The sequence below is a fragment of the Hyperolius riggenbachi genome, chromosome 7 (genome assembly GCF_040937935.1).
Source record: "Hyperolius riggenbachi isolate aHypRig1 chromosome 7, aHypRig1.pri, whole genome shotgun sequence".
Taxonomy (NCBI): domain Eukaryota; kingdom Metazoa; phylum Chordata; class Amphibia; order Anura; family Hyperoliidae; genus Hyperolius; species Hyperolius riggenbachi.
Window position 1 is genome coordinate 158,203,975 of NC_090652.1, and position 21,781 is coordinate 158,225,755.

At 44.5% G+C, this 21,781-nt stretch overlaps 2 protein-coding genes across 3 annotated transcripts in view; one reads left to right on the forward strand and one right to left on the reverse strand.

The window, feature by feature from the left end:
• The window catches only part of GPRC5B (G protein-coupled receptor class C group 5 member B), a 123,882-nt gene that overhangs the window by 92,258 nt on the left and 9,843 nt on the right, over positions 1–21,781 (forward strand). The window lies entirely within an intron of this gene.
• Positions 1–21,781, reverse strand: part of IQCK (IQ motif containing K) — a 175,298-nt gene that overhangs the window by 1,401 nt on the left and 152,116 nt on the right. The gene's annotated exons all lie outside the window — the stretch shown is intronic.

Genomic DNA, 21,781 nt, shown 5'->3' on the forward strand with positions numbered 1-21,781 from the left:
AAGATTCTGATTGGTTGCTATGAGCAGCTGCTCCACTTTTGCTTCCAATTCCAAAGCACGTATTGATAGATCTGCCCCAGTGTACCATAATTGCAGTCACTCTGAAGCTGTCAGAAATGATGGGATCACCTTATATATCCACTCTCTCTCTTCAGTACTAAAAGCTCAATTTGTTAATGGCTAAATTTGTGTACAAGCATTAGATTTTCATTGCCTGAAACAATTGTCTATGATCATTTTGGGTGACGTCAAGAGTACAGGTGCTACCTGTGGCCTTGATTTCAGCGGTCTGCTGAGTCAGGTAATACTCGGCCTACCACTATAGCAGTTCCTAATGTGGCTCACATATCGTCACGTCTTGCTCTTATACACACTTTATAAATGCCTTATGATGGAATGTGATGCTCGAGGAATAAGTAGCAGATCTGCACAAGGAGCATTACTAAAATATTGCCTAAAATGATCACTGACAATCATTTTGCATAACAAAATGCTTAAATGCTTGTAAGTTATCTCTTCCCATATTTGGCTGGTTTGTTTGGCAAAACTAATGTGACACAGAGGGTTAGCAAGGCCTCAGATCTGACTTATGAAGCTGACTCCATTACCTAGAGATGAAACAGAACTAGTCAACTGTATTCCTGTTTATGCTCCTGAGCTAGAGCAGAGCAAAGGTCCTTGATAATCCAATGCCTGATTCTGGTACACATTATTGGCTCTTGTGTTGGTCTGTTAAATGAGAGGAAGCAAGACTCAGCACTGCATCAGCAATCCAGGATCTTAGTCTGCTTGTCAGATGCACAGAAGATACATTGAGAGTTGCTGCAAGTGTATGGAGGCATAGTATTGGTAGTAACTTTATTGTTGATTTGGTCACCAATTCTGAGGTTACAGGATAAGTTTTAACATCTGAAAGCACACATTGCACCATGAAATGTTTTTGAACACTTTGCCTTAGCTGTGCAGTTTAAAGAGAAACTCCGACCAAGAATTGAACTTTATCCCAATCAGTAGCTGATACCCACTTTTACATGAGAAAAATAATGATTTTCACAAACAGACCATCAGGGGGCGCTGTATGACTGATTTTGTGCTGAAACCCCTCCCACAAGAGGCTCTGGTACCGTACGGTACTCTGGGCAAACTGTCACAATGTAACAATGTTCAGACAGGAAATAGCTGTCTGTTAAAGCCAGACCAGCTAGAAACAGCTCCATAATCTGCCCACAGTAACAATGTCTCCATGTAATACAAGTCAGAATGTGAATCTGGGAGAGGAAAGATTTTACAATGAGCAAACACTGACTAAATCATGTATACATAATTATTGTAAAAATGAAGCACTTTTTTTATTACATTATTTTCACTGGAGTTCCTCTTTAAGGCCCTGTTCAGACTATGCGCATTTGCAGAATGCATAGAGATGCAAAGAAAACGCAAGTTGTTTTTCTAGCGTTCGAATGCGTTTTCTATTGTGTTTTTTAACACAGGAAACAGAAAAGAATTATGGGAAACGCAGAGGGGAACGTACGCAAAAAACACAATTCTACGCGTTTTTGATACGTGTCCATAGACTATCATTGTGTAAGTTTCTGTGCGTACCGCACGAACTGCATGCAGCAATGCGGACGAGAAACGTATGAGTCTCATACGCATACATGTGAACCAGCCCATTGAAAAACATTACTAGCCACTTCTATTTGGAAACTCGACCCGTATGCGTTCTCTAAAAATGTCTAGGATTGCTCATAGTCTGAACGGGGCCTGACATGAAGAGTCGATTTGTTTTTATGACCATGTCCTGTTTACACCAGGACTCATCTTCGTACAAATAAGCAGTGATCAGAAACGCATTCTCCCAGACTCTGAACTCTTTCTGCTGAATTGCTGGGTGACTCGAAGCACAGCAGCCTTTAAATTGCTGTGAACGTATGTGCAAAGTGCTGATATCACATAAAAGATGGCAGTTCCCATGCAGACAGGAAAGAAATAACAAAAACAGCAACAGAAAAAGGTTTTAAATGAATACATTCTGTTATAAGCATGTTGAAAGTACCCCCCTGTCTATGCCCTTCTACCGTTCTTGCGCATCACACACTATACGTGCTGCCAAAATGCGCACTGCAGCGTGTATAGTCTGAACGAGGCCTTAGTGTATTAGTAAATACTGATCACAGGGAGACCAATAAATGTAACAAACTTGCGGTTAATCCCTGGATGTTGCCACCTCACCTCACAGAAGGGCCGGCTTTGAAGCCACATTTATATATTCTTCTTGTCCAAAATTATATCCATATGCATTTTTTTTTTCTTTTTTTTTGTGAACATTGTACATCCTTCTACTGCATTAATACAACAGGATTTATACCGTAAATGATGTAGTAACATTGGAGCGTGAAATAAAGGTTTATAAGGAACTGAGCTTTGAGTGTTAGGCCACATAGTATGTTTGGAAGCCCGGTGAATGAGTATCGATTGCAGAGGAATGTGCCTGTGTTTACCGCTGTAGTAAAAGTCATCACAACATTCTCAGCTGTTGCTGCCACATGAAACTCCAGACCTCCAGAACATAGTTATATGGACATGTTTTAGGCAAACTGTATGAATCAAACACATAAATCAAACTAAAAAATAGTTTGTGATCATTTTGCATTACAACATATCGTGTGCACAGGTGACTCCTGACATTATTGGTCTCCTCAGTGAACCTATTGTGGAAAATCCTCCACCTGTTATTGTTTCTGCTGCAGCTTGCAGTGAGATTACTCCCGTTTGCTCTCCCCTGTCACTTTCCAAATGGCAGCACATACTATACACATAATTGTTCCATACAACAGCAATGTTGCGTGTGTATGTAGCTGTACAGTTACAACATGCTAATAAAGGAAGACACTACTTAGAAAAATATGGAAGCTGCCAAGCCTGCCCTGATTTTTATACCTTGAACAAGCATACAGCCAGTTAGGTCAAAATACCTGCCCTGCATGAATGACTGCATTAAAGGCACACCAACTATTAAAGGCAGAAGATCAGCATGCGTGTCAGATGACAGATTCACTTTATAATAAACCTGTGGGGCCATTTAAAAACAATTTTCACGCGGTCAAGGCCAGAACTCTGATGCTGTGAAAGTTACTTAACCTCTGGTTGTGGATGATGCTAAATCCATTTCTGTGTGTCTCCCCTCCCCCCAAAAGTAAGAAAATAAAAAAAGGACATTTTGAGGAGGGCGGATTGGGATAGTTGGCGAAAAGGGTGACCATTTCAAAAGAGAAGTTTAGGGTTGGCTGTAGGCATTAGACAGTGATGTGGTGAGGATCAGACAACGGACAACCCAGCTTAGAGATAAAACTATTATTATTATTTAGTATTTATATAGTGCTGTCATCTTCTGAAGCACTTGGCTCACAATCTCATCCCTACCATAGTCCTATGTCCATCATAGTCTAGGGCAACCAATTTGCTTATCTGTCTGGGTTTGGAATGTGGGAGGAAACCTGTGCACATAGTGCCCTAGTAGGGGATCGAACCAACGACCTAGCGCTTCTAGGCAAGAGAGCTATCCACTACCCCACCATGTTGCCCAACTAAAGCAATCTATGTAGCTGAAACACAACACTTTACTGTGATGCTCTGAGGTAAGGGGTAATATACTGCTAGGATACAGTATTCACATGAGCCAATTTATGTAAAATCCAAAACCAAGGGGATTCAGTATTTGCCTACAGAACTTAACTAAGAGGTGCCTATGGTAGATTACACCTTAAAATAGTAAGTGTCTGTCTTACCAGCCCTGTGCTGCAGGTATTGGTTTTCAACTTTTTTTTTTCAACTTTTTTTTGTACTGAAAATGCAGTTTAAGCAGCAATTTTGGCTTTTTATTATAAGCATGTCCAGGAGAAGCACAGTTATTATGCAAAAGGAAATCAGAAAACCAGACGATAAATCAACATCATAGTCATAAAAAAGCACCATACATTTATTTTAGTAGCATTCATATTATTTAATGTACAATAGAAGACTTATGGCACACTAAACTTATAATAAACCTATTTTCCTGCTGTACTAAAAGGCCACAAATTACTTGCAATGACTCTAAGCAAACCACAACCCTCTGCTCAAAATCAATAGATGCTCATTTTCATATTCATATTAATAGCTAGATACATTAAACTTGCAGTGCCATTGATTTTTATGAGAACAAAGTTTTTCATGGCAGCATGTATTTAATTATCTACTTTACTTAAGTATTTGAAAACGGTTACATTAATGTGATTTGTAAGCAATGGAAGATTTTTAAAGCCTAGCTCTGAGCACAGATGCAAAGTAAATTGGTATTATGCCCCCTGCCCATCTCTGATTTAAATAGCTCATGTTGAGTATATATGTTAGATGCAGAGGTGGTGGCCACAAAGCTAGTGGCCACTTCCTGCCAGTAGTAGACCTACTGTACATGTAACAGAGTCAGCAGCCTAGAACACGCCCTTATTTGCTATACTCTGTAAGGGATTGCACTTGCCTCCTGCACCATCCTCTCACTAAATTGGGGCAACATTGCCTAAAGTTACCCATAGACCTGAAAATGATGGGCAGATTCAACAAAGAGACAAATTTATCTCTAATGGAATCTGATTATAGATAAATTTTTCTGTTGATTCTGCCCATACACTACAGGCCGATTCCCGTCCAATTTCAGCATGAAATCTTCAGGGAGTCCGCACCGCCGCTGCCCCAATGTATAATATGCCCCTCGTGTGTGCATTATACATTACCTGTCCTATAGCAGCCTCCACACGGTGTGTCCATAATCCTCCGGGCGGCTCTCCGTACACGCCACTGGCGCATAGCGTCTGATGTCTGATGCTATGTGCCGACGTCAGACAATGGGCTTGATTCACTAACCGGCGCTAAGTGTTAGCGCCGGAGTAAAAAGCCACATGGTGTGCCTTGTTAGAGTTAAGGGGCCTTATTGGTGCCTTATCAAAATTCAGGCCCCTTTTCCACTAGCAATCGCTAGCGTTCACGCTGAACGCTGGTGATTGTGATTCAGCAAAAGTACAAAATTTTGCTGTGATTTCCCAACGTTTGCGATCGCGATTTTGCTATGCTATGGACTGCATAGCAAAATCGCGGCAATAATCGTTCCGCCACATGATCGCGATTAGGTAAAAAACAAATTGCGGTAGTGGAAATGACCTACCACGATTCCTATGTTAAAAAGCAAACTGTAGCGATTTGAAAATCACTAGCGGTTTGCGATTTTGCGATTCAGCAATCGCAAACACTACAGTGGAAAAGGGGCCTTATCAGAGTTAGTGTGCCCTTATCAGAATAGCATAGCGAGCGCTACAAACTTATGCCTGATAATTGACAATGACGAGAGCTCTACTCATCATCAATTATCGGGCATAGGTTCGTAGCGCTCGCTATGCTATTCTGATAAGACACGCTAAATCTGATAAGGCCTCTTGTCTCTGATAAGGCACGCTATTTGTCTTAGTGAATTTGTCTTAAGCTGGCCATACACTAGGCCGATTCCCCGCCGATCGACAGCAGATTCGATTACTGGGATCGAATCTGCTGTCACATCGTTCACGCTACACGCTAAATTTCGATCTATTTCGTCCCGAAATAGATCGATCCCATCGATCGCTCCATGCGGGAAATTACCGTTGATCGCCCGCGGGTAGGGAGCACGTCGCTAGCGGCGTTTGAGTACCCGACGACCGACGCAATACAGCTGCAATACATTACCTGCTCCGCCGGCGCGACTCCCCAAGTCTCCGCTGTCTTCTCCACTCTGGTCTCCGGCTGGCTTCACTGAACTTCCTGTCCAGGCAGGAAGTTTAAACCGTAGAGGACGCTCTACTGTTTAAACTTCCCCCAGACAGGAAGAAGTGAAGCACGCCGGACCCCGGGACCAGACCAGAGCGGAGAAGAAGACAGCGGAGGCCTGGGAAGTCGCGCCGGCGGAGCAGGTAATGTACGCGGGGGGAGCGGCGGCAGCACCACCACCACACACAGATTGTGAACGGTTTCATGCTGAAATCGATTCACAATCTGTTTGCAGTAAAGGCAGCCATACGATCCCTCTCTGATCAGATTCGATCAGAGAGGGATCTATCTGTTGGTCGAATCTGATGGCAAATCGACCAGTGTATGGCTACCTTTAGTGAATTAAGCCCAATATGTGCCAGTAGCTTGTACGGAGAGATGCCCGGAGGTTATGGACACCGCGCGGAGGCTGCAACAGGACAGGACAGGTAACGTATAAATGCACACACCGGGCACATTTATACATAGCGATGGTAGTGGCAGCGGTTTCATTGTCTCATCGTTCTTTCCGGAAATTAGCGCCGTACCGCCACACACCCGACCAACCAACTTCGGCCCGACATCTTGCGGCATGCACGATCCACCTTGCGACCATTTTCCGTCCCAAAATTGGTCGCTTTATCGGTCGGGCTTGCGCTTGGCGGCAATGATTTTCATCCAATTTGGTTATAATAATCGAATTGGATGGTCGATCGGCCGCCAAGCCGCCTGATGTATGGCCACCTTTAGTCCCTTTCTTTAAAGCTGGCAATGGCAGTTGTAGACAAGAACAGAAAATGGTGATGGATTTGTATTGCCCAATTGTCTCACTAGGAAGATACTAAGTTGATGGCCAGGTTAAAGTAAGTGTAAAGTATCTTCCTGCTGCTAGGCTCACATCCAGACTGGATTTCAAGTAATGCTTATGTCTCAGCTTCAAAACGCATAGCTCACTAGGTTATAGAGCTTACAGGGTAACCTGTAACCTCCAAGATCTGCTAAATATAAATAAATATCCCTTTTATATCAATTATTGTATGCAAGTACACCTTTCAATACAGTTTTTCTGTTGCATGTAATACAATTTGAAATTATACTGAAACAAGCTACTATGAAAGCTCCCCCCACAATATCTCCCTATAATACAATCTATGATACCTCTTCTGTCAGCCACTATAGATATGCCTGTCCATCTCTCACAGGCAGTATATAAACAGATGAGGTGAAAGCTCACTTCAATGCTGACTGAGCAAGAGAGCACTTGCTCTCATTTTTTGTTTTCTTTATGGAATGTATATACACAATGCTTTATATTTCTTAATGCACTAGCACCTCTTAGCACAAAGCACTTTCTTTTCCCTGACGACGACTCCAGTTTTGGGGTCGAAACATGTCGGATTGGTGGGGGGTTTTTATCTATATGTAGGAATTTAGGGCTATATTAGTCCAGTGGTTGGGCCTGGAAGCACGGTCACATAGAAACTGTCAAATTTGTGCGAGTGCTTCTTTATACACGTACGGCCCCACCCTGGTTATGTGTATTAGAAGAAAACAAATAAATAAGTGAAACATTTTAATTATATTAATAAAAGTTACCTTTTAACATACTTCTGTAGGGATCAATTGTGTGTAATTTCATCTCTAGGGGTGACAACTCAGTGGATGTGCACACTGGGAGAAATATATGGCTGACATCCCTCCGAGGGGCTGGTCCTCTACACAGTCTTTTGTATATAAATCTGGTACCTGGGGGAGTGGTGTAATTATATACTTGCAATATGGACACCTTCCACTGCAACAGTTGTGCAGGCAAATCCTCTGAGCCAGCTGAGCACCATATGCATGGGCTATGTTATTTTGAAACATTTTAGTTAATGCAAACCTTTTGAACAGAGGCGCCAACAAGAATAAAAAAGTTTAAAAAAAACGTTTAAAAGAGGGAAGTTATGGTGGACTTGCCTCCCTTGCAGAGTAACAGACTGAAAGCCGTTATTTTCAAATCAAAATAACATTTATTAGTGCTCCAAGATGCAATGCATTTCGCAGGTCACAACCCTGCTTCATCAGGCAAATAATGAAGAAAACAGGAAGAGTCTGTGAAGCTGCCAAGCACCTCTGTGAATCCTTATTACTTGTTTACCAGATACAAATAAAGAATTGATTTTTTATTTTATGCCCAACAGTTAGGTCTCTTTCACACTACAGCCCTTTTCCTGCGTTTTAATGTAAAGTCCAAACTTTGCGTTAACCAAGGCAAAAATGAAAGTCCATAGACTTTCATTCTACCGTTTATACCCGATGCTGCATTTCGGTGTGATGCGGTTCAACGCACCCAGGAGCGTTGAACCGCCAGGAGCCGGCGTTTCCCGTCTGGTGAATAATAGCTACTGCCGCTGATTGCGTCGCACCGCAGCATCCCGACGACATGCCGCAGGCCATTCAACGCGTGCAGGAGAACGGCTCCTGCACACGTTGTCTAATGTGAAAGAGCCCTTACACTTTAACAAGGAGCTTTTGGACAATGGTATTGGGTTGAGACAAGTAACACGACTCTCCAAAGCTCAGATAAGATGTCTTCTCCAAAGAGATTCATTCATGTCTAGTAGAGCAATATGTTTAAATAAAGTCCTGCTCTAAGTTTATGCAGTGACTGGCACAGGCTTTGTGACTAGCAGCCTCTTTGATGACTGATGTGAATTCTGACTGCGCAAATTCTTCTGCTGTCTGCTTATAGATCATCAGCCTGCTGCCAGTCTCCTACACGTAGGCCAATAAAGAGACACAGAAGCCTAAAGCAGCCATCGCTGTATATTCTGTGCCATGTAATTAATGGGCTTCTCCAAACCAGAGCGTTCTGAGCAGTTGTACCAGTGTGAGACTGGCATAGCAGATAAAGACGTTAATCATTTGATACTGCTTTGATTTATATCAGATCTGTTTTGTTCAAGGTATAACATACACATAGTAAGCCTTGGGTGGTATCATAAACCTTTTACCTACACAACTGTTTATTCTAAATGTATGTTTTATGTATGTGTTTATAGAATTACCTTAAAACGGATTTAATCAATATTCACTAATGAAAGAGGTCTGGGAATGTTTGCCATGCTCATCTGTCAGCCGACGCGTGTGTCCAGCATCTTTCTCCATTGCTGCATGCTGCTGAACTCTAGAGAACAGCACATTTCCAGAGCAGACTGCTTTCTGATAGGTTATCCCAGTGTAGGGGGTGCAGCTGGATAGGACACACTACAATTTTAGCTGCTCTCTTCTGCGCTGGAAAGAGCAGTTTTACCTGCACGATCACTGCTACACAAAATGAGGAAAATCTGAATACTAACATACCTAGCTCCTCCCCCTCAAACTGTATTTAGGGCCCGTTCAGACTGCACGCGTTTCCAGACGCATTTTGGAAACGCATGCAGGAGGCCGACACGCACGACATCAGACAGTGCATAGAGTGCACTGTCTGATGTTCACACTGCATGCGTTCCGGACCTGTCCGGGAACGCATGCAGGACGCAGATTTAGCAAAAACGCGCGGCTCTCCCATTCACTTTTCAGTGATGGGATCAGCCACGCAACGCACACAAACGCGGATGGCGTGCGTTCGGACGCGTTGCGGTCCGCATGCGTTCCGAACGCATGAGAGGCACAGTACAGTGTTGGGTTGTGTTAAATGGCTGCCCATAGACTTATGAAGGGGATAATTAAGCCAGGTGATACCCAACCAAACCTAAATGATCACTAGGCAGGTGAAATGATAAAGTTATGTATCCATTTGTTCCAGGCCAGCTCATGAGGTAAATCTGCAAGCTCTGATAATTGGCTGACTGTTGCTGTGCTTCTGCAATGTACTTTCAGCATCATAAGGGTTTCTACTTAGCGAGTATATTTTTGCTGAGCACACTGTGATTTTACACTTCAAAGTGAGGACTTCTCAGCTAACATAAAATACCCTGGAGGTGACTGGCTGCTGGATGACACGCAGCTCTGATGTGCAGCACTCCAAGCTTACTTCAAACACAGACATACTCCCGCGCCAAATTACATGCAGTTTCGTCTCATCAAACTGCCCTATTTAATTCAGCTTGACAAAATGGCACATTACACTAATGTATCATAACTTCCTCTTCCTTTCAGTCACAGAAGTGTTGATTGTGCAGAGGTGTTAATTAACAATGTTTTACAAAACAGAGCCTAAGCAAAGCAGCAGAAATTCTGCCGGATAAATTGGACTTTGCGCTAAGCTGTAAAATCTGTGTCACTGGCTTGAAATTAGTGTTAAGAAAACCTTTCATAAATGGGCATTTGAAATAATCAGAATTAACAGTGATGCCTTATTTGGCTAAGGTAGCTACTTTTTCGGTTATTTCTGCTCAGTGTTGGGCTCCCTGCGCACTGCAAATCCGTTTTGCGATTCCGATTTGCAATTTCCGATTTTCCCTGAATGCAATCAACAGAAAATAGTAGCAAGCAGTAAAGATTAAAAGTCTGAATCGGATGTAAAAACAGATTAAAAATCGGCATTGGAATTGCATGCAATATGCAGGGAGCGTAAAGCCTGGTACACACATCCAACTTTGACTGGCTAATTTTACCACTTTCCTGTAGCATCAAGCCTTACCTACAAAATATGTCCTTAGTATTTAATATATGTTGACCTCATACTACATGGAAGCCTGGTACACACTTTCAATTATGATTGGCCAATCACTGATCAGTTTTACATCTAGGATGAAAGCTTACCTATACAATATGCTCATAGTATCCACCATCTGTTAGTTCCATACTACGTGGAGACAGTAAAGTTGGCCAATCATTGCCCACTAAAAATTGAATGTTTGTATAAAGCTGTGGGGCCGGTCTCCATGAAGAGACGCGTCTGTTTCCGATTCGGCCATGACTCTTGTGCTGTGTAGCCGTGCATGGCTATAGAGATTCGGATGTGTGCTGCAGAAATCTTCAGCATGACGTCCATATTGGCAGGTAGGCAGCGTTTCCTTGCCCCTCTATACTGTGGGGAAACGCTGCAGATTTTTGCCAAATTCAGCACCAGTGGAAACCGGCCCTTAGACTAGAGGCCTGTAGCGGGTCGGGTACCCGCGGGTTACCCGAAATGCGGGTCGGGTAGCGTAGCAAGATGTGGGTCGGGTAGCGGTGTGCGGGTAGCGAGGAGGGGAAGAGTCGCTGGAAGGAGAGGTAGTTGGGGCAGCGGTGGGGAGGGGGGCCAGAACCCCCCTTCCTCACCTGGGTCCCCTCCTTCAGCTCTCTTCCCCCTCCAGAATAGCGGCGGCGCTGCGGGCGGGCGGAGGTTTACTCACCTTCTAACTTCCGTTCCAAGCACCGGCAGCGTCCCCTCGTCACAGGTCTCCACCTTCAATGCCGCCCACTGTGCATCCTGATTGGCGGATGAACAGTGGGCTGCAGTGAAGGCAGAGACCTGTGACGAGGGGACGCTGCCGGTGTTTGGAACGCGGAAGTTAGAAGGTGAGTAATGCGCCGCCGCTATTTTGAAGGAGAGGACCCAGGTGAGAGAGGAGGGGGGCTCTGGCAGCGACTGGGGGACAACTATGCTGGCTGCACTGGGGGACAACTATGCTGGCTACACTGGGGGACAACTATGCTGGCTGCACTGGGGGACAACTATGCACTTTATAGTGCAAATGTGCACTTAAGAAGACATTTTTTTTAAAAAGCGGGTAGCGGGCCTGCGGGTCGGGTGCGGGTAGCGGTTCTGCGGGTGCGGGTCGGGTTGCAGGTATCAAACTCACCAAAAAGCGGGTCGGGTAGCGGGTCGGGTATGAAAAAGTGGACCCGCGCAGGCCTCTACCTTAGACTGGAAGCAACTAATGTGGCTGTCTAATGCCCTGCCTGAGCTCACTGCTGGTTAAAAAAAAAATTGCTCTCCTTCAGATGTTATAAATGTGAGGTAACAAAGTCTTTTTCCTCCATGAATTTCTGTCAGTAGTTTCGGTCACCATTAAATACCTGAGGTGGAAGATTAGACATGTAGATAAAATTAAACCATACCTCCCAACTTTTTGAGATAAGAAAGAGGGACACTTTAAAACACGCCCCAGACACACCCCTAGACACGCATATCACAAATAATTTAGAAGCCAAAGATGTAGTTTTACCATTCAAACCACACTGGTCCTTTCTATTATCATTAGTATTTCTTCATTTCAACATTTGAAAAACATTTGCTAAAAGAAAAATATAATTTTAATTGATGTGAATAACTTTTAGAGTCAGTTAAACACATATTTCTATACAAAAATACATATATTTACACTGATCTGTACATCAGTCCTGAAAGAGAGACAAATAAGGAAGAACGAGGGACAGGAGGACTGGGTTCCTTAACCACTTGCCGACCGCCCACTCATAACGCGCGTCGGCAAAGTGGCAGCTGCAGGACCAGCGACGCAGTATTGCGTCGCCGGCTGCAGGCTAATTAATCAGGAAGCAGCCGCTCGCGTGAGTGGCTGCTTCCTGTCAATTCACGGCGGGGGGGCTCCGTGAATAGCCTGCGGGCCGCCGATCGCGGCTCGCAGGCTAAATGTAAACACAAGCGGAAATAATCAGCTTTGTTTACATTGCACGGCGCTGCTGCGCAGCAGCGCCGTAAGGCAGATCGGCGATCCCCGGCCAATCAGCGGCCAGGGATCGCCGCCATGTGACATGGGACAGCCTGTCACTGGCTGCACAGGACGGATAGCGTCCTGTGCAGCCCCGATCACCGGAGGGGTAGCAGGTAGGAGAGGGAGGGGGGAATTTCGCCGCGGAGGGGGGCTTTGAGGTGCCCCCCCCCCCCCGCAACACCCACAGCATGCAGAAGCGATCAGACCCCCCCAGCACATCGTCCCCCTAGGGGGGAAAAAAGGGGGGCGATCTGATCGCTCTGCATGCCAGCTGATCTGTGCTGGGGGCTGTAGAGCCCACCCAGCACAGATCTGAAAATACAGCGCTGGTCCTTAAGGGGGGGGGGGGGGGGGTAAAGGCTAGGTCCTCAAGTGGTTAAAAAGACTCTGTAACAAAATGTTAAGCCTTATTTCTTCTATCCTATAAGTTCCTATACCTGTTCTAATGTGGCCTTTCTTACTGAAGCCTTTCCTACTTGCACTGTTTCTGTAATAAATCTTATCTCCTTTCCTCTGTCGTGTCTGTCGGGCTGAGGCTGGAATGTGTGCAATGTGCAGCACTGCTTGTCATTGGCAGAAGCTTTACACACCCCCTCCAAGCTCTGCATGAGTCACACAGTAAGCTAGTTCTCAGCCTATGATACTCTGGTTAGAAGCCAGTGTTTTGTTTGTAAATACTGCCTAAAACTGTTCATTACAAGCCAGGATTGCAGCAGGGAGTGGCAGAAACAGCACAGAGGGGCACAGGAGAAAATAAGGAATAGAATGGTATGCTTTTTATTGTAAGAATATTAGAGTACAGATTCTCTTTAAGAGAGTTGGGAGCTATGATGAGACTATCGCTGAGAGGTAAGAGTTCACCACTATAGCAATTTTAGAGTGTGATTCAGGTATTGCATGTATCTTATATAAGTGCTTTTTACATAGAAACTACTTTCACAGGCTTTATATCCTGGGTGTGTGCAACGCATGGGGCCTTGATTTTTTTTTTTATGTTCCAATTAGAGACACTGAAGCAGAAAAAATAATTATGATAAAATGATATGTATGTGTAGTACAGCTAAGAGATAGAACATTAAGAGCAGAGACATATGTCTAATATAGTTTCCAGTACAGGAAGATTTTAGAAACTCCAGTCTATGCAAAAGAGCCATTGAGCTCCACGACTTTCAAAGTTGCAGAGAGCTCTGTCTTCTGAAACTTGTTATCTCAACTGTCAGTCACTGTATTTTCTTTTTCTCTGCCAGAGGACAGGTCAATATTTCACTGGCCTGCTCTGTAAACTCATTTAGAATGCTAAATAGTGTGTAGACGGCAAATATTGGAGAATGGTGCAATATTATAAAAAAAAAAACTAATATTGTAGTAATTATCCGTACTACATAACCAATTCATTATATCATAATTTTTTTTTTCGCTTCAGTGTGCCACACAGGTGCCCTTCTCACAATTACGCCAGAGCACCTGTAGAGTCCTAATATTGGATTATTGCAGGGTTGTGGAGTTGTAGTCTGAGCAATTTTGGGTACCCGGAGTCGGAGATTTCATAAACTGAGAAGTCTGAGTCTGATAATTTTTGTACAAAATCCACAGCCCTGGTAAGTATTAGATTAAGGAGTCGGAGTCGAGGAGTCAGAGTCTGAGCCATTTTGGGTACCCGGAGTCGGAGTCTGTGGTTTCATAAAATGAGGAGTTGGAAAATTTTTGTACTGACTCTACAGCCCTGGATCATTGACCAATGAGATAGTGGGGCTAAGCCAAAAGTTTGCAGAAGCCCTAGATCCTGAACATAATATGTGCTCAGAGGCTTCACTTCTCACTTGCCCATAAATTATTCTGAAGAGCTACAAGTGCTTGAAGGCACCTACAGGCTAAATGCTTCAGTGCCTGCTATTCCCTACCATGTTCTTCACAGCCTTCACCACATTATCGCTAGTGATGCCTAATATGCAGGGGAAGAAAACATAATTTTCATTACAAAATGTCAGTGGCCATGGTGTCTCTTTCAAAACCGTGTTGGATTTGTCTCCACCAAGGCCTGGAGCTGCCAACAGCCTTGCTGATATGAGCCTGCAGCCACAAAAACAAGGAAATTAGCTTCTGATTTGGTTGTTTTAAGGTGCCACCCTAGGGTATAGTGACCGTTATCAGTTGTCACACAGTGACTACGGTAGTTTGTGTACCGATGCTTGTATACTTAATAGCTGAGCACCAGATATTGATGCTCAGCTACATAATTCTCAAAGTACAGTCTCCAACTGTTTCCCTGTGAAGCCACACTGCTAATTTCACTCTGGCAGGTCATGGGTCAGTAATGCAGCGCATGAGTCTTCTGAACTGTCCTGTCCTGTAAATGTCTGCCATCTGAAAATTCACTTCTAGTCCGAGGCCAGGCCGTGCACCTATATATAGCTGTCCATGTGACTATATAAAGCAGCTTGTAACATATTTGGTACAACAAATACAAGACATGCTTTGAGCTTGGAGTTATGACTTGAGACAGAAGTTGTCAGGTGCTGGGGCTGTGACCGTTTCCCATTACACGATGCAGCCCAGAACTTGTAGTACTATAGTTGTAGTATCCTGTGTATCTTTTACAACACAAGACAAAATATAATATTTTATGACTATTATTTAATGCATCCCAGGAAAGCTGTGCATATTTTATACACCCAGTCCTGGGCAGAAGCTCACAGTTTGGATTCATCACTGTGCATATCTGTCTGTCTGAAGTGAACACAGATTCACTGAGCAAAGATGTGAAACAATGATTCCTTCTGACTACCATTTAGATATACACTCAATTTCCTCTAAATTAAAGCTTGGTTCACACTAAGCTTGCTGCCCTGCATTTTTGACACAATGGGCAGAAAACAAAAACAGGTGAAGCCTGCAATAACTTTCTATGGGCTGGTACCACATAAATTTGTTTTTCATGTGTCTATTGCGTTTTTGCAATGGACAGAGCTGACAAATATGATTTTTATTTAAATGGGCAATGGACTGCATTGTCATTCTTCCAATGAATAGCATGTGTTTGCTCCAAAGTGGCAGCAGACGGTCCCTGGAGCAGTACAGGGCATGCATACCGTACGGATATGGTACCAGGGCCGGTTCTAGACTCTTTGCCGCCTGAAGAAAACTTGTGAGGATCCGCCCACATTCCCAGGAGAACACACACAATATATATAATATACTGTGTATATATATTTTTTTCCCCGGAGTATAAGTTGGCCGCAGGTCATCTGTGTTATAATTTAGTAGGCCTCAGTTATTTGGACTGAGTTTTAGGTAAAAGGCTTGTTAGCAGAATATACCTTTAAGCAGAGTTTCTCGTGATGCAGGCAGATGCATCTCAGTGTCTGCTTGAAGCAGATGATGCAAGCAGATACTGAGAATATGTTCCTAGTACAAGGTCTTAGGCCTACACTGCCCCAGACAAATGGACTACGGGAACAATCAACATGGGCCATATTTACAAAACATAACATTCTTGCAACTGGGACAAGGGGCTCATAAAATATTAATCAAGTAGGTGGGTATAATGACACCACGAGGGGTCTGAGCCAATGGTAGGTTTTGGGGGATGGCTCAGATGAGGTCACATTTAATTCTTTCTGGTACGTATAAAACCAACAGCCGGTTTACAGAGAGACACTTTTCTGCTTCCTGTCCCTGCTGGCTATAATAATCTTTATTTATGTTAGGACATTTTGTATGCTATATCTTGTATGCTGTATATACTTAGTTTAGACGTAACTTAGTATAGAAAGAAGATAACTGATTACCATTCATGAGGAAAGTTAGTCAAGAGCTTGTAACGCAAATGGACTTAAAGAACAATTGCTTTGCTAAGATGTAATGACATGTAGAGATGAGTATCTGTATATCTGTTGACTGAATAAACTCCATCAAACTTTGAAGACGCCTAAGAAAGTCTATCTCCTATAATGCTTGCTCTGAGGAGAGTCGAGTCAGCTCACATTCTGTGAGGTGCACCTCTAAGGGGGTGCTGGTGCCGGAGCAAAAGGTGATTTCGAACAATCTGAAGGCTGGCTCAGCTCTTTCTACACACACACTGTCGCTCCTGAGTGAGCGATCGGATACGGGATACTGCAATAACAGAGAAGGACGCAGGGGGATACAGGAAGGAGTGCAGAGCAGGCAGCATGCATGTGTGTGTGTGTGTGTGGGGGGGGGGGGGGGGGGATGGACTTGGCTGGTTCCAATGTATTATTCAGACCAAAAGACGCATGGACTTCTTCCCTCCACTTTTGGGGGAGAGAGTGCATTTCTTACGGTCTGAACATTCTGGCATAGTTCATGATTCTAAGTATCATTGATCAAAGTTAAGGTCCCCTGAAAGTGAAAAGGGTTAACAAGGTCGGGCAGTGAGTCAAAGCTGTGGACATGCACAACTTTTATTTTTTTTACAGATGTTTACACTGAGAAGAAATGACAGGTTTTCTATTTCTATGTTCTCTATTCTGGAAACAGCATGATATGTGCAAACAAAATGTATGTGTAGCATTGTCTTTGCAAAGGGATCTTAACCACTTGAGGACCACAGTGCTAAACCCCCCTAAAGATCAGGCTGTTTTTTCTGTAATTGGCCACTGCAGCTTTAAGGCCAAGCTGCAGGGCCGCACAACACAGCAGAGGAGTGATCCCCCCCCCCCTTTTCCCCCATTTCTTTATTTATTTTTAAACCCTCCCACCCCCCAGCCGGCCAATCCTGGCGATTGGCTGTCATAGGCTTCTGCCTATGAGAGCCGATCACTCTCTTGTCCCCCAGGGGGACAGCCGTGTCACACGGCTGTCCCCAGTACAGCGCTGCTGCCGATCGCAGCGCTGTACATGTAAATAGACGGCGATTACGCTGTCTAACACTCTTCCGAGCGGTGATTGCCGCTCGGAGACTGAAGAGGGGGTGGAGCTCCACCCCCCAAGCAGGAGATGCGCGCACATCGTGCGCACGATCTCCTGCAAACTGCAGCCCTAGGACTTGACGCCAATCGGCATTAGGCGGTCCTGGGGCTGCCGCCGCGGCCACGCCCATAGGCGTGGAGCGGTCGCGAGGTAGTTAAGGTGTCCATAGACCTGACAATTAAGGGCAGATTCAACAGAGACAAATTTATCTCTAATCAAATCTGATTAGAGATAAATTAGTCTCTTGTCAAAGCTGCCCATACACTACAAGCCGATTCCTGTCCGATTTCAGCATGAAATCTTCAGGGAATCAGCTGAGCCCGCCATGTCTACACCGCCGCTGCCCCTCCATGTATAAATGTGCCCCCCCCAGTGTGTGCATTTATACATTACCTGTCCTGTGGCAGCCTCTGTGCAGTGACCATCCATGCCGGGTAACAGCTGCATACACACTAGCAGTGCATAGCATCTGACGTCAGACGCTATGCGCCACTAGAGTGTTTGAGTGTATGCGGCACCCGGCGAGATGGATGGAAACTGTGTGGAGGCTGACACCGGACAGGTAATGTATAAATGCACACACACACACACATTTATATATTGCGGCGGGGGTTTCGTCGCTTGTTCTAAAATCGTCGACGTACCGCCGCGCACCCGACCAACCAACTTCGGACATCTTGCAGCATGACGATCGACTATGCGACCAATTTCTGTCCCAAAATTGGTCTCTTTGTCGGTCGAGCATGCACTTGGCGGCTCCAATTTCATCCAAATAGATTACAAGAATCGAATTGGATGGTCGATTGGCCGCCAAGTAACCTGATGTATGGCCACCTTAACTCATAGTAAGACAATTTGTAGGGGTTCTGATACACTTTAAGCTCCATACAAACAGCAGATGTTTGCTGTCTGAAACAATCATTTGTGGCTGTCTATTGTATGTACAGGTTTCCCTGATGTCAGATCTCTCCCCTTCAACAGTCCAAGTATGCAATTCTTTGGGCGACAAATGTTATGTTTCCTACTGTGCTGGGAAGTTTCCTGTTCATTTTCCACCCTCTCCTCTCCATAAAAACAGTACATATTTCTCAGAAAGGAGTCCAGCAGACTTGTGGGTACAACAATCGATAGAAAATTGTCACCCAAAATGGTCATAAAAGATCATTTTGGGCAAGAAATGTTCAGTATGCTTAAAGCTTAAAGAGGACCTATATGCATCCAACTTACAGTACTTACCTAGTTTGGCAAGATAGCAATCTATTCATAGTTAAAACACATGAAACTTAAGATAAAAAAGACTTGCCTAATAAAATTGATTTTTAATCTGTAGCTCCTGCCTCAGTATAGAAATGGTGCTTGTAACGATTGTGGAATCGTCTCCGTGGTCAGCGCACCAGACGTGCGCTGACGCGGCGGATTTCCTCCACAAGCGTATAATTGAGGACACCCAGGCTAGGTGCTATGCACCTGCAGAGGGAAATTCCTGTCGGCAGGTGGAGCTGTGGAGTGCAGAGGAACAGCTCCTCTGCCCTACCACACACGCCAGACAGGAATTGTACGGAGGGAAGAAACGCAATCGCAAGAGAAGCGATTGAGAGTGAGCACAGAGACAGATTGTGTGTGTGTGTGCATAAAACTAGTCGCCAACCCGCGACTGTGCACACACCACAGCAGATAAGAAGCAGGAACGCGATCGCGAGAGGTGCGATCGCCAGACGTGACACAAGGCTACAGCAAGGCGGAGCACGAGAGTAGCAAAGGCACAGCAAATCATACAATGAGGAGATGCGGAAAATAACAAACGCTAGCTAACCGCGAACACCGCACTCATTCGCAACAGTGCACACGGTTATGCGCGGTCTCCACGTGATAAGCACAATAGAGACAAGCACGCCTAACTAACCATCGACAGACAAACATGAAACAGAGGACGCGAACGCTTGCTTAACGGTTACCTCACCGAGCCTCCAGCAAGCGGTCGTAGCAGACAAGACAGACACACGAAAACAGGGACAAACGAGAGATAGGATCCACAGCACTAGCGAAAAGTGGCTAGCGCGATCCAGGTACAGAGTAGCAGAACAGAAGGATCCACAGCACTAGCGAAAAGTGGCTAGCGCGATCCCAGAAGACAGAACAGAAGGATCCCCAGCGCTAGCGAAAAGTGGCTAGCGCGATCCCAGGAGACAGAACAGAAGGATCCCCAGCGCTAGCGAAAAGTGGCTAGCGCGATCCCAGGAGACAGAACAGAAGAGATAGCTGGTAGCAACCGCTGCACCAGCTATACTCCAAGAACAGAGATCAGAACCATTTCCTGTCGACCACCGCTGGGACAGGACAACAGCAACAGAACAAACAAACAGATAAACAATCCTCACTGCACTAGGGAAATCTGCCTAGCACAGCTTCCAGGAATTACTCTAAGATAACTTCAACAAGAAGTAGCATGGCTGACACTCGCTAGGAGTGTGTACTACAAACCCTGAAGGAATAACCAGCAAAGGACCGTGGGTAATCCCAACCTTTATACTGCCAGTCATCACAGGAGGCAGGTAGGGGATTTGCATAACGAATGTATGCAAATTCCTCAGCAGCAAGCTGCAGAACTGACAGAAGGTCTCTCTTAAAGAGACCTGCAGAATGCAGACGTGAACAGTGGTCAAAACGCTGCCTGTCTGCACAGGCAGCTGAGCAGATTCTCACAGTGCTGCAGAAAGAGCTGATCTGAGCTGTAATGCTGATCCTGTCCACATTAAACAACTGCTATCCAACACCCTACATTCAAATGCTGCAACCACCCTCTGGATTTGTGCAATGGGTAGGGCAGAGGTGTCCACAACCTTGTAGCACCGTGTGCCTTGTGGACCACAGTATATGAGCCACGACAGGAGGGGGGGGGGGGGGGGAGGGCAAAGAGTGCACCAGAGCTGCCTACAGGGCAGCACTACCCATATACCCATAGTCATGTATGGGACCCAAGCAGTGAGTGGGGCCTGGCCCACTCTTTGCTGAGTAACATACATTTAACTGTTTTCAGGCTCCAGCAGTGTGCACTGAACAGGAAAAGCAACTACAGAGTTAAGGAATTCCACACTGAGGCACACAAATGGTGTGAATTTATTTTTCAGTCACAGAGCTGAATTCCTCTGTTATCAGCTCATTAATTCACTAGCAATCCAGACCAGGACATACCATGTTTACCAAGGGTAAAAAAGCATATTTACTTCCTAAAGCTGGGTGTTTTGTGTTGGTTTCAAGCAAATTGTTTTTCTAGTAGCTGAGCTACAGGTCAGATTGCAGAACAGTACAGAGATTTTGCACTTATGTCCTGGGCTTGTAGAGACCAGCAATACCTGCAGTCTAATCACTAAGATGACAGACTATACAGCCAGGCTTTCTGAGTGAAAAGATATAGCACTCAGTGATAATCTATCGCTACAATGAATGAAGCTTTGCACTCTGACAGCAGCAAATACTAGAGAATCCAGAATCCTGCTAGCTTGAACCTAATCTGCATTGCTCACTACCTCTACTCCGCCCCCTTTCTTCTCCCACTTTTATAGTTGGGACTCCTTATTTAAAAATCTGTAGCTACAAAATATTCCGAATACCCCTATCAATAATATTCCCTCATAATCTGTGGTGTTACCCCCCAAATATTGCAAAATCCTCAATGCTGTCTTCTATCCCCTGTCACTCTCCAGTCCTTCATTCTCTTGCTGGGGCTCCCCTTTACCTACTCCTCCCCTCCTCTCCCAGGCCCATATGCAGTTCACTTTTTTTCCTGGGTTTTCTCCTAGGTGACATTTTCACACCTTGTCATAAAATGCTCCAACAGCAAGCAAGAAAATACTTAAAATAATGTTGATAGTACTTTTCCTGAAACTTTTGGGTACTTTTTCAATAAAAAAAAGCAAGTAAACTGCCTAAAGTTATGGCATGTTAAAGCGAATATGAAAATGATCTCCTGGAAGATATCTCAAGAATAAAAGTGAATTGCATATGGCCCTCAGACTCTAAACTTCCTACTCCTCTCTTCCTCTTTCACCCTATTCGTCCAACCTTTCCTCTTGATTTATATAGCATAATTCTAGTCTAATGTCCTACCATATTATTATTATGTATTTATATAGCACTGACATCTTCTGCTGGCAAGTTGTGAGTGAGGAGAGTAAGGCTGATTTAATGCTGCCTTATGATCCTTTAGGTTAGAACTACTAACTACTGTACTTTAAATTCTGGATGTTTTTACAGTTGCCATAATCATCCTGGTAAGTACAAGTTGTTTTTGTTGCTTTTTTTATCTTTATGCCTGACACTTTTTATTTTTGTTTTACCAAAAATAGTCTATGATCTATACTACATAGAATACACTTATTATATAAAATACT